A 13,546-nucleotide genomic window follows, 5' to 3' on the forward strand; every position below is an offset into this window, starting at 1 on the left:
TTGGATTGGAGTAACAACCACTGCCAATCCGAGCAGGCTACATAGAGTAGCCTGCTCAGATTGGCTTTGAGAGAGAGAGAGAGAGAGGCAAGGGCTGATGATGCTACAGCCTCTGCCAATCCAAGCAGGCGTTGTATTCATTAAAATAATACACCGCTCACCATACTTCCCTGGGTAAATCCATTCACTGATCTCCTACTACTATACATCCTGCTATTTGCCTTTGAGGTCTGAGGCACCCAAGAGGGACAGGTAAATCTGGGACATATGACAGGGGGGTTATTAAATGCATTTTGGTGGACAATTCCCATAGAATGTAACCCAAAAGTGGTATAGGTTTGGTTAGTGAAAAATTCTACTTTCCAGAGTTGTGGCATTCAATAGATCTCTGTTTGTGTTATTATTGTTTGATTTACTTTATGACATAACACAGCATGGCGGATGAGTAGTTGGCATTCTTGCTTTGTATTTTTTAATCGTTCTAATGTTTTTTTTAAATGGTGTTGCCTCAGAAGGGGGGTAGTCTTATACCGCGAGTATTGCCCAAAACCTATGTTTTCACTTGAAAAATAGGGGGTCGTCTTATACGCCCAGTCGTCTTATACGCCGGCAAATACGGTAGTCACTTGGGTTGGGAGAAGCAGGGCGTCCATCAAGTCCTTGATGGCTGAGCTGTGTTTCACAGGTGTTCCTTCAGCCATCAGGAACCCTCTGTCCTTCCAGATGACACCAAAATCATGTGCAACGCTGAAATCATATCTTGAGTCCATATGAATGTTGGCTCTTTTTCCCCTCTGCCAATTTACATGCTGTAGTAAGTGCTTGCAGCTCTGCCACCTGTGCAGACATCACCGGTGGTAAGGTTTCTGTTTGGAGAACCGAGTTTTCAGTGGTGACCTGGATCCTGCAGGGGTATTTCACTCACGGTGGGGAGATGCGTGGTTTCCAGCCACATTAGTTTGATGCAGTCATGGGGTGACAAGTCAAGACTCGACTCCTCCTCCTTTTCCTCCTCGAGAAGTGAAAGAAGGGTGGTAGGTTTCACTGTTTGACAACGTAATATAGTAATGCAGCCCAGTAGGAGGGAACACAGGAGTCTCAAGTGTCTGGAAGTGGACAGATGTTTCGGCTGGATCTTGGTTGAGTATGGGAGCAATGTCATGGGGAGCAAGCAGAACGAGGCAGAGTCCGAGGACCAAGCCCGAAGTTTTGTCAAACAAGGCTTGTGCAGCAAAGACAGCTCGCAGACACGATGGGCCTCCTCTTGCTATCGCATCCAGCCAACAGGAATAATATCCTATAGGGCATAGGCAGAAGCCATGTGATTGGGTGAGTACACCTGTAGCATGTCCCAGGTGTTCGGATACAAAGGGCTTGAACGTTTTGTCGTAGTCTGGGAGCCCTAACGCCAGAGATGGTGTGCTTGAGGTCCTCAAAGTTGGATATTGCTTCAGGAGACATCTGGAAGGGGTCTGATTTCAGGGCGTCATACAAAGGTTGCATCAGTAGGGAGAGTTCTGGAATCCATGCTCTGCAATAGGAAATTAGTCCAAGGAAGGAATGAAGGGGCTTCTGGCCTTGTGGTAGTGGGATGTCGGAGATTGCTTTCACCCTGTCTTCAGTGAGATGTCTTGTCACATGGGACAAGACAGTGTCCAAGAAAAATTACAGATATTGAGCACCACTGCAATTTGGGCTTTGAGGCTTTGCAACCCTGGTTGGCAAGATAGCACAACTGGCTTTCTGAGGTGACTTCAACAGTGGGTAAGTCAGCTGCACGGTGGAGAAGGTCATCAACATATTGTAGGAGAATCACTTCCAGGTGATCCTCTTGTTATGTGTCAAGGATGATAGCCGTAGCATTTGAAAACTAGCTTGGAGAGTTCTGTGCCCCTTCTGGCATAACTGTTTAGGTATGTTGTTGTTTTCGTGGGTGAATGCAAAAGGTACCAGCAGGAGGGGTGAGGGTGGTCACTGAAGAGAGCGTTTGTATGGTCCACCACTGTAAGGTACTTTGCAGTCAGGGACACCCCTGCAAGTAACTGGTTCTCTTTTAGGGGTTCTCTTCTTCCTAGAGAATAGAGGTGTGTTGCATGGAGATGCGCAGGGTATCAGAGCTCCATTTGACATGAGGGCCTTGACATGCTTCAAAATAGCTGCAGATTGGGCTAACTTTAGGGGGGGATATTGTGGTTTCCGGGGCAATGATGCACCCTCTTTGAACTTGACTGAAACTGGTGGCATCTTTTAAGTGACAGTTGTCTTCCGGTCCTGTGGATCATAGGCACGCAGGGATTCTGTCAAGTACTTCCTGCGGTATTGAACTTGGAGTTATTGCTTCATGAAGTGTCATCATAAGAGGCAGAGAACACAAGGCAGATGAGTCTTCCAAGGATAGGGGAGTATGTAACTTCAACCCCCCTTCAGGTGTGAAAATGATTGACGCCTGTAGTCTGGACAGCACATCAGCTCCTAGTAGATTCAAGGGACATGTAGAGGACACAACAAATCTGGCAAGCAAATCAGGAAATGTTCCCACTTGGAGAGGCTCAGTGAGTGGACTGGAGTGGGGCACCCCAACCACTCCCACGCAGGAAACAAATAGTGGAAAGAAAAGAATTATCAGGCAGGTCCTCAGCCCCCAACACACTTCTGGCTGCACCCGTTTCAATGAGAAAAGTGGTAGGTTTTCCTTGTATACGTAACGTGACCTTTGCTAGGGGTCCCCCAGTCTCATTTGAGGACACTGTCATAAGGGGTGACACGGGTTTGCCCATTTCCTAGCGTGAGTTGGGGCGTGGTGGTGGAGGTTCATGTACACGTTGCCCTTCACGGGGATCCCTGTCTTGTCTCGGATGTCTTGGGGCTCTGCATGCTCTTCTGATGTGACCCCGCTTCCCACAGTTGTAACAGATGATCTTTCCCTGGTATTGGGCAGTAGTGGTGGATGAGTGTAGGCAGGATCTTCGTCTTGTGTTACCATAAGGGGCGTTGTTTTTTTCCCCCCTTTTGGTTTTCTATCCCTCTGGCCACCAACAGTAAATCAGACATTTTCATTGAGCGATATTCAGGGCGGGCCACCATCAGGCTTTTTCTGATATCCTCTCTGAGTCCTGAGACAAAAGCAGATGATAACATGTGTGTGTGTGCCTTTTCATAGCCCTTGTACACACGGTCGGAGATTCCGTCGGAATGTGTCCGATCGGAGCGTTTTGTCGGATATTCCGACTGTGTGTGGTCTGCATCGGACTGTTTCCATCGGAATATCCGACGGACTAACTTTTCCAACTTGCCGGAAATATTTTACGACAAAATACTCAGATCAGACATACTGCGATCATGTGTAGCCTACTCCGACGGACAAGGTGCCACGCATGCTCACAATCCAATTCGGACACGGAAGCGCTCGCTCAGGTAAAACTACTGCTCGTAATCGATATAGCACATTCGTCACGCTGCAATGTTTAAAATTCTTTCATGAAGTGCATTCTCTTGTTCTTTACAATGCTGCAAGAAGGAACTTCTTTTGATGCTCATAGTCACACACACTTCTCCCGAACGTATTTCCTGACTCTTTTTTACTCATTTCAGCAATACCATTTTTGAATTCGTCACATCTACACAATTTTATTTTTTGTTTATTGTTTTTTGGGTGAATTTTGTGTTTGTTTTTTTTCATAAACATCTCCTTTTTTGTCATTTTGCTCATCTTTCCATTTTTTGGGGTGTGTTTTGTGTGTAAACTTACCACAACAACATTATTATATTTTTTATATTTTCTTTTTCTTTTTTAATCTACAGGAGGTTGTTTAGTGTTGGTACCCCTTGTTATTAATTTCACTTGGTATTTTTGAAATGTACCTGCCTGCTCACAAATAAACTGGCCTTTTTGAAGTAAAACACATACGCAAATATTTCTTTAAACAAAAAAAATCTTTATTTAGGTGTCAGTAACAAATGAAGAGGGAGGCAGCAATGGAGAAACTGGGGAGATTAGCGAAGCCTTTGGCCCCCAGGGCACACATCAACTATTTAAACGCAAAACTTGGTGGCCTGAGGAGTACATGTCTGAGGGAGAGAAGTCTGGTCCCGAAGTCCAAGAAACCCGGAACAGCAGCAGATGACATCTATGTTCCCAGGCTGTGGTACTACAACAGGCTGCATCTTCTGTCAGACCAGACTGAACCTTGTTATCACACTCTGGTCTTCCTTCCACGCTTCCTTCCAGGCTGTGGCTGTGCTGCTGGAGGTGTGGCAGAAGGAGGAGGAGGAGGAGGGGCATGGGCCAAATCACACAAGTGTGTTGTTTGGGTCATTTGGCCCAACAGACCCTTGTTGAGGGTGTGTACAATTAGCTCCTCACACAAGAGCTGTTGCCCCTCCTCCATTTTCTCAAGCTTGCATGCAGCCAAGGCGGCAAAAGGCCTCTTGATAGGTGGGTTTGGCTTGGAGGGCCGCTGATGCCTCCCCAATCAGCCTCAGGGCCGACTCCTCCACATTTCCCCCCTTTCTCGCCCTTTTGCATGGAAGGCGGAGGAGAGGGACCTGGCATTCTGTGAGGCTCCTTTGCCCGCCCACCACCTGGCTGACGCTTACCCCCGCCTCCTCCTGGCTGCCACTTTCCACAGCCACCTCCTGGCTTCTGCATGCCACACCCTCCTCCTGGCTGATGTCTTCCTGTGTATGAAAAAGGGACATAGTTTTAGTTTTTGGTTCATCAAACACACAATTTTCACATCAAGACTGTTGCAAATTGTTAACCAATAGAAAAGACTATCATTCTGTGCCCAGCATTTTTCTTTCTTGTCCCCAAGGTTTTGGCCACTACTGTCTATTGATATGTGAAACACTTTCTAAAATCAGCAATTAGTGAGCAAAAATCAAGTTAACATCATTCATTTATACTCCCAAAATATGTACAACAATACTATTCCTAGCTCAAGCTGGGCTCCCCCTGTTCTTCCTGAGTGGAAGGCCCAGGTTGGGCGTCGGAAGACTCAGCGGGTGTGGAATGTAGCATAGGACGCGTGGAAGGAAGAGTAGAGAGTGATTCTCTGGCCTCAGCCTGGTCTGACAGAAACTGCATCCTGTTATAATACCACAGCCTGGGGACATAAACATCATCTGCTGAAGCACCAGATTGCATGGAGTCCAGCACCTTCTTCCTCTCATTCAGATATGTACTCCTCAGGCCACCGATTTTCTTTTTTAAATAGTTGACATCTGCCTTGGGGACCACCGGCTTCACAAACTCAACCAATTTGTCCATTGCTGCCTGCCTCTTTAGTTTGTTACTGTACTGAGGGTGTGTCGCTTGCCACAGGCAGGGCATCTCTCTGTATTTATCGAGAGGGAGGAAGCTATGTTAATTGAACCCGTCCATAATGTCTGCAAGACACAACACAAGACAAACCCTAATGTCAGGCTAAACTCCACTAATGCAGGCCTCATTCTAGAAGCAGTATAGCCTAGTGATGTACCAAGTTCAAAATTTTACCTTCGTTTGCACATTCGTCGCCTCAGCTTCTCCCTCTGTTCACAGATCGTACGGACGACACACGCGTGTTGCGTTTTATATACAGTGCGCATGCGTGAAACTCCGCCCGCGACGTTCTTTCTAGACTATTCCCCGCCCCTTCGCTTTCAGCGCAGTGGGGAGAGCACATGGCGGAGAGAACGCAGGTGCGCAATCAGAGTTCCACTAACAAGGAGGAGGGTGAGGAAAGCCCGGAGCCTGAAACGTCCCAATCCAGGAAGAGAAGATTTAAGGCCTCAAATATGTCTTTTGGAGAGATGTTGGAGATGGTGGACATATTGAACAGGACCGACTATGATGGGTAGTATGGACCTTACCCAAACCCAAATATCAGAAAGGCCAAGATCATGAATAAAGTTGTGAAGAGTCTTCAGAAGAATTTTGGGGTACGCCGATCCATGGATCAACTGAGAAAACGCTGGTCAGACCTGAAACTGAGGGAGCACGAGCAGTACATAAGGATCAAGCGTGTTCTTCAAAAAAGTAAGTAGTTGTCGTGTGTTCATATGATTATTCTTGCTTGCATACTGCTCCATGTGCTTTGATTTCATGTTGTGCATTTTAAAATGGCCACTTTCAAGTGCATGGTTTCATTCGTTCGTAAGAAACATCGTTCTGCAGGTAAGTATTCCAGCTTAACAAAGTGTCCACAATAATGTTCTCACCTTGGAACTCGGCCAAAAAACACAATTGTACAACACTTCCAAGCAATGTTTCATATTCCTATTTCTGCCCTCTGTGTGCTAATTATTCTTTTTTTACATTCTCATAGGGTAGAGAAGACTCGGCAAGTATGAGGACACCAGGGACCCCACCCCTCCCAAAGAAGGCAAAATTCCAAAACCAGAAGCAGAGGAGCAGGAGGAGGAGGAAGGAGAGATCATTGAAGTTGGACAAACTGTCACCACAACAGGTGAGTGTCGGAGAACAAAGCTTCCGGTAAGCTCATTAATGTATGTCACCATATTTATAATACATGGTGTGTTTTTTTGCTTTGTTTTGTAGGTGATGTGGAAGAAGAATTCCATTTTACCAGTGAAAGTGCCCAGATCCCGATTGGGGAGATAATGGGATGCAATCAGGATTTAGAAAATATACAGCAAAACATCAATGATGTTAAAAATAAAATGAAGAACATCATTGATGTTTTGGAGAGAGTGTGAAACAGCCCAAATTAGCTAGGGTTTTATTTTTTGGATTTTAAACCACAACTTTTGTATTTTTTGAAAATCCAAATTTGGAAGATGCACAGAGTGTGTCAACATGCGCTATCTCCCATCATGGGGGATCAATGTACGTGTTTTGTGGAAAGTGGCTGAGATGAAGGGGTTGCAGCCCCAAAACATGTACATTGATCCCCCATGATGGGAGATAGCACATGTTGACAACAATCAAAAAATATGGCTGCGCTAAAACTTATAAAACAAAATAATAAAGTGACATAATTTTTCTAATTTACGAAAAATCCCAAAAACATGCAAAAATAGTGCCAAAGTAATAATTTCCAGGCATATAAGCAGTCCAAAGAAAAGGAAAGATGGATAGGATGCTGAATCTTAGTCCATTTTCGGTGACTCTCAAAAACCACCCTTTACACACGTAGCAGGTGCACCCAGAGCAGAAAGAGATTATCCACCACCAAATTAGAGGAGGCTTACCAGCTGTCAAGATCTCTTTTTAAGGAGATCATACGGGCTTGTAAAATGTTACGTTCCTGGTCCCCACACTGGGCTCTGTTGGTAACACCAATCTATCTGCTCCCTCTTTATGGTATATCTCGTTCCACCACAATCATTTAGTACGGCAAAGAGAGAAGAAAAAAAGCTCCCATAGCATAATTCCGTAAAGATTTATTAAAATATAAAAAGTAAAATAACAACTCACGAATTCCCAGCAGAGTGTAAGCGTATAAAAAACGAGCCGGCCGGCTCTCTCTTGTTTGCACTGCCCGCCCTTCCGGATTAACGTGGAAATGCGAGAGCCGGCCGGCTCGTTTTTTATACGCTATATGCTTACACTCTGCTGGGAATTCGTGAGTTGTTATTTTACTTTTTATATTTTAATAAATCTTTACGGAATTATGCTATGGGAGCTTTTTTTCTTCTCTCTTTGCCGTACTAAATGATTGTGGTGGAACGAGATATACCATAAAGAGGGAGCAGATAGATTGGTGTTACCAACAGAGCCCAGTGTGGGGACCAGGAACGTAACATTTTACAAGCCCGTATGATCTCCTTAAAAAGAGATCTTGACAGCTGGTAAGCCTCCTCTAATTTGGTGGTGGATAATCTCTTTCTACTCTGGGTGCACCTGCTACGTGTGTAAAGGGTGGTTTTTGAGAGTCACTGAAAATGGACTAAGATTCAGCATCCTATCCATCTTTCCTTTTCTTTGGACTGCTTATATGCCTGGAAATTATTACTTTGGCACTATTTTTGCATGTTTTTGGGATTTTTCGTAAATTAGAAAAATTATGTCACTTTATTATTTTGTTTTATAAGTTTTAGCGCAGCCATATTTTTTGATTGTTGTATATTGTGTGTGTCTCGCATTGGGTTGCAGCAAGAACTTACTACTGTCAGTATTAACACTAATATCAAGTTTTTGTTTTATTTACACTTGATTTTTTCATATATATTTGTCTAGCACTTTGTTTAGACCAGCGCTGTTTTTCGAAGGTTTTATAGCACATGTTGACACACTGTGTGCATCTTCCAAATTTGGATTTTCCAGGGGTGACACCCCATATTGTGAAGGCAATATCAGCCCAGTTTGTACATACTCGTGTCTGATATTGTCTTCACTTTTCAAAGTTGAACTTTGTAAGTTCCTGTGTTCTGTATGTTACGCTTTGATACATGCCTGTTTACACAAAAACACAAAGTGAAAAAAAAATTACCTGAAAGACTGTTTTTGATACACCCAATTTGTTGGTTTGTTGTAAAACCCTTTTCTAAACGCACATGTGAATGTGCTTGGATTGAAAAGTTAAATTATCAACAATGTGTGGCTTCCTTTTTCATTGCGCAAAAGATGTATTTGGAGTAAAATTTTTGTTTTCGGTGAGAATGGGTGTTATTTACTAAAGGTAACTCCACTTTGCACTCCAAGTGCAGTTTCAGGTGTACTTTTGCAGTGCACTTGTAGTGCATAGTGGAAGTGCCTTTAGTAAAAAAAACACACAGTGATGTGTTAATTTTGACAATCATGCCATTTTCCTGCCATGGTGCTGAAAATGAGCACGATTTTGGTCAGTAATGCACTACATACATTAGTTACCAAAAACAAGGTGTGTGTGTAGCAGACCCACAACATAATAAGCTTATCTGAAGAAGAGACTGTCCCCTCATCTCGCTCAGAACTTGGGTTTGCACTGTTGGTGAAAAAGGCACAACAAGAAAAAGCATAAATTTACCTAGGAGACACCTAAAACCAAGCCAAGCAGTAAATGAAAACAAATCTTGGAGTTTCAAAGAAAAATGTATTCATAAAATGCCGGTCAGACATTGTCTGGCATATCAATGCCCCCCCTACCCACAAAGTAGTCCATGTATTGGGTTCTAACCTCACGACCGCTTTGGGGGGCCAAGCCAGGACGAGTAGCTTCAAGGCCCATGAGGTTCTCATTTTCCAGCAAGTCTGCTTCTTGGGCAACTGAGACTGCATAGTTTGCAGAATGTCTTTTTAGGAAATTGTGCAGAACACAGCACGCCAGCACAATGTGATTTAGTTTGTATTCCACCACGTGGATAGGCGTTAAAAAAAGGCGTAACCGGCTGGCCAGTATTCCAAAGGTGTTCACCACTCTTCGGGCTCTGGACAGGCGGAAATAAAAAATCCTCTGGTCCGGGGTGAGGGTCCTCATCGGGAAAGGCTGCATCAGATGGTTCGCCAGGGCAAACGCCTCATCCGCGACGAAGACGAATGGGAGTCCTTCCTGATTCTCCTCTGGGGGTGGCAAGCTCAGACTGCCACTCTGGAGACGGCAGTAGAACTCTATTCATGAGAACACTCCACCATCCGACATCTGTCCATTTTGCCCCACGTCCACATACAAAAACAAATATGTCGCAGACACCACCGCCAACATCACGATACTATGAAACCCCTTGTAGTTAAAATAGTACGACCCCAAATTGGGTGGTGGGACAATACGGATGTGCTTCCCATCAATTGCACCTCCACAATTGGGAAAGTCCCAATGACTGGCAAAGTGGGAGGCCAAAGTCTGCCATTCCTGTGGCGTTAAAGGACACTGTGGAGTGAAACAAGACCAAAAATTTGTAATTTTCCAAATCAACATTGCAAGCAGATTAGACACAAACATTTATGGCCAAGATCAGTATAACATTTTGGGAACTGAGTATTTAAAGCCTAAAGTATAAGGTCCCCTTATCAGAGTCAACACCCCCCCCCCCATCCCCCCCCCCCATCTGATGGGCCCTTGCTAAAAAATGAGGGGGGGATGTTTTGGACAGGTAACCCTCTCCACTTGATTGAGAGCTGAATGCCTAAATAATGTGTGATACTTTGGGAAGCCCCTCCTTAGTTACACTATTGGCAGCCCACCGGACAGGTAAGAAGTGTCATAATACCAAAAAGAAAACAAAATGGAAGCACATTTTGAAATTCTGCTATTACATAGCAAGATAATAATAGGGGAAAAAAATTAAAAAATGATAGCATTTGAAAGTATTGAGGCAGGCCCTTGCACTACATGCTTAGGTGAATTCATCCATAAATGTGACCATCAAAAAGGTAGGTAGAGTGTGTATTGGGTTTGGTAAAGTCAGCAGATAGAGGATTGCTATCAGCTGAGCTAGCAGTTGGGGGGTGGGGGGTTCCTAATGAGTTTGGCACAACAAAAAAAATAAAATAAATGTCACTCTGCATGAATTGAAGCACACACATAACATTTGTAGACATTTTAGGGGGTGTTTAGGGGAAAGCAATACTATGGATCTGACAAAAGACATTGGTAAGTGACTAGACTATAGTTTTATGGGCCAAGAAGAGCATGGTGGGGAAGTTAGTGAGGCAAATATGCATGAGGACAAAGGGGCAGAGTATATGAATTAGAGCATATTGCAATGATGGTAATTAGGGAATGAGGAAAGAAATGCAAGACATTAGCAATCATGAAATACATAGAATGTGATGTTAAAGGATAAAACTTACCTTCATATAGTCCTTCTGCAGGACATGAATGATGGCAGAACAGGTCTCTGGAATAATGATCCCCAGAGCCTGGGGGGAGATGCCTGTAGAGAACTTGAGGTCCTGAAGGCTTCTCCCAGTCGCTAAGTAGTGCAACGTGGCGATGAGCCTCTGCTCCGGAGTGGTGGCTTGCCGCATGCAGGTATCCTGCCTGCTGATATAAGGGGTCAGCAAAGCCAGCAGACGGTGAAAAACGGGGTCCGTCACCCGGAGATAATTCCTGAAATCATCAGGATTATTCTCCCGGATCTCACGGAGCAAAGGCATGTGCGAGAACTGGTCACGCTGGGGCAACCAATTCTTGGTCCACAAACGCCTCCCCTCCCTGTTCATGGACCGGGCTTGTGTCAAAGTAAGAACCCCAACACGAAGCCCCTGCACAGCACAAACTCTACGACGAGTACGTAGACGAAACATGGTTTCAAAACGGTCGGCTGGTCAGAACGGACAACAGAAAGCACCGATAAACAGCAATGCCTGAAAGAACGAACTGAATAGCAGAAGCAAGCAGACAATAAGAAATGCAAATCAAAGTGTACTATACCAAGATATAGTCCACAATGAGAAACAAATACTTACTGACTACACGCACTGATTATCAGATACGCAAAGACAAGCAGAAACAGAAGAGCAGTAGCGATCTGAATCACTAATCTGAAAAGCGTGAATCGTCTCTCACCAAACTTCTACTAACACGCGATACACACGAGATCAGCAGAAGGAGCCCAAAGGGTGCCGGACGTGGTGCTGAACTTCCCTTTTCTAGTCCCGCCGTACGCGGCTTACGTCACCGCGTTCTTGGCAAGCGGAAATTCCGACAACTTGCTCTGACCGCGTATATGCAACATCACTTCCGGACCTCGTCCAGAATTAATCCGTCGGAATAACTCCGACGGATTTGGTTGTCGGAATCCCCGTCGTGTGTACAAGGGCTTAGAGGGAGAAGCCCAGATCATCAAATGCCTTTATGAGTCTAGCATGATACTTCTCCACAGACTCCCCTTTATCTGGGGTTGTGATAGACTGATCTGCCAATTTCTCCTTTGCCCAGTCACTGAGTTGTGCACAGAACTCCACACCTGAGGTGTAGGAAGTGGTACTTGTCAGGCAGACATCATAGAAGGCCGCCTGCATGACCGGCCAAAAGACATGTCCTTCTTTAATTTGGCATAGGCTGATCAAGTCTCTTGTATCCGCACTATCCTGCGGTAGAAGGGCATTGGCTGTTTCTCTGGGTCAGGCAGACCTGTCACTAAGGCTGCTGCTTGTGATGGGGTAAAAGGGACATACATCACCGGTGCCCCTTCTGGTAACCGAGACTGGTGTTGGGGCGGGGGCTGAGAATGGGCACTGTTTCTTATGGTTGCCAGCATACGTTTGAGATCCTCTCTGAACTGTGTGTCCGAAGCCGGATTGGGGGTTAAATCAGCAGGTGGCCTTGCTGCCTAATGTTGGTCTTCCCACTTGGGCGCTTCTTCATCATTAACATATCCGGCCTGTGAAGGTAGTGCTTCCATATTAGGGAAGACAGGTGTGTGGTAGGAACCATCCTGGTTCAAAACAGGAAGAACTGGGTATAGGCCATGGCTGGGCCTACTGGGTGTACCAAGATGGCCGCCGGCAGGAAGTGCACTGGGCTGGGCAGAAAGTGAAGGCCTGGGTGCACTAAGATGGCTGCCGGGTGGAGTTGTCACAGTGGGTTGTGCTTGGGCTGGAGTGGTGAGAAGGGAGTGGGTGTTAGGGTTGCCCCTCCCCTCCTCTGTTTCAGGTTTTTGCATAACACGGTGATTCCAGCATATCATCAACTCTGTGATACAATTGTCAGCTTTCTTAACTTCCTTTATCCAATTTTCTTTATCACACAGGATTCCTCTCTGTTTCTTTAGCAACATAACACAACTTTGTTAACTATTTCAACATCTTCTCTCCTCTTCACAATATCACACGCTAGCATTCCCTTCTCTCTCTCTCACTCTCTCTCAGCGGACGGCTTCAGAGGAGAATACAAACAACTAATGGGTTAATACTCCTCTGACTGCTGTCTTATCAAAGAATTCCTAGGGTGGGGGCTGCATCCCTGCAAGGAAAAAAAACCAACAGGCTCCTCTGTTCTATCTCTTCGAGGGTCTGCCCAAACCCAGTTTCACTGGGTAATGTACATTTAATCTCAAAACTAGCACGTCAGGGGTGGTGGGGAGCAGTGGCTTATGGCCCAACAGATCCTTCAGGTAGCCACCTTCTCTCCCCTTCACCAATCCCTAACCCTCCTCGTGTATGGCAAACAGTAATCCACAAATATACTCAGGACAAGACATTACACCTGACACTCTTTGAACTGCAAAGATAGCTCTCGGGAGCAGCTCACCTGAGTTGCAAGACTGCCAAATTCTAGCAAGCCTTCATTCAGTCTGCCCAATTCCGTAGCTGAGAAAAACCCTCAGGAAAAGCTCACCCGACAAAACCTGTTATAGACGTTTGCAAGACTGCCCAATTCCAGCGAGCCTTCTTTCAGACTGCCAATTCCACAGCTGAGAAACCCCTCAGAGGTCCTACACAGCCAACCTCGAGTAACCCATCTATAAACGCCTGCAGAATTCCCCCCCACCACTAGAGGTAGAATCTAGGGGTGAGGATGGACACATGCCTGCAGCTGCACTTTCAATCTGATAAATTTGCAGTCCTTCAGAATGACAGACACTGAACAGATAATAGTCAGTAGAAAACCATTGGCAGGTTTGTTAAAACAGCCCCAGGCGAGAAATAAGTTACCTGCCTCTTTGAACAATCGAAAGG

The sequence above is a fragment of the Lithobates pipiens genome, unplaced genomic scaffold (assembly GCF_037356315.1).
Source record: "Lithobates pipiens isolate NorthernLeopardFrog02 unplaced genomic scaffold, aLitPip1_a1.2 Scaffold_18, whole genome shotgun sequence".
NCBI lineage: Eukaryota > Metazoa > Chordata > Amphibia > Anura > Ranidae > Lithobates > Lithobates pipiens.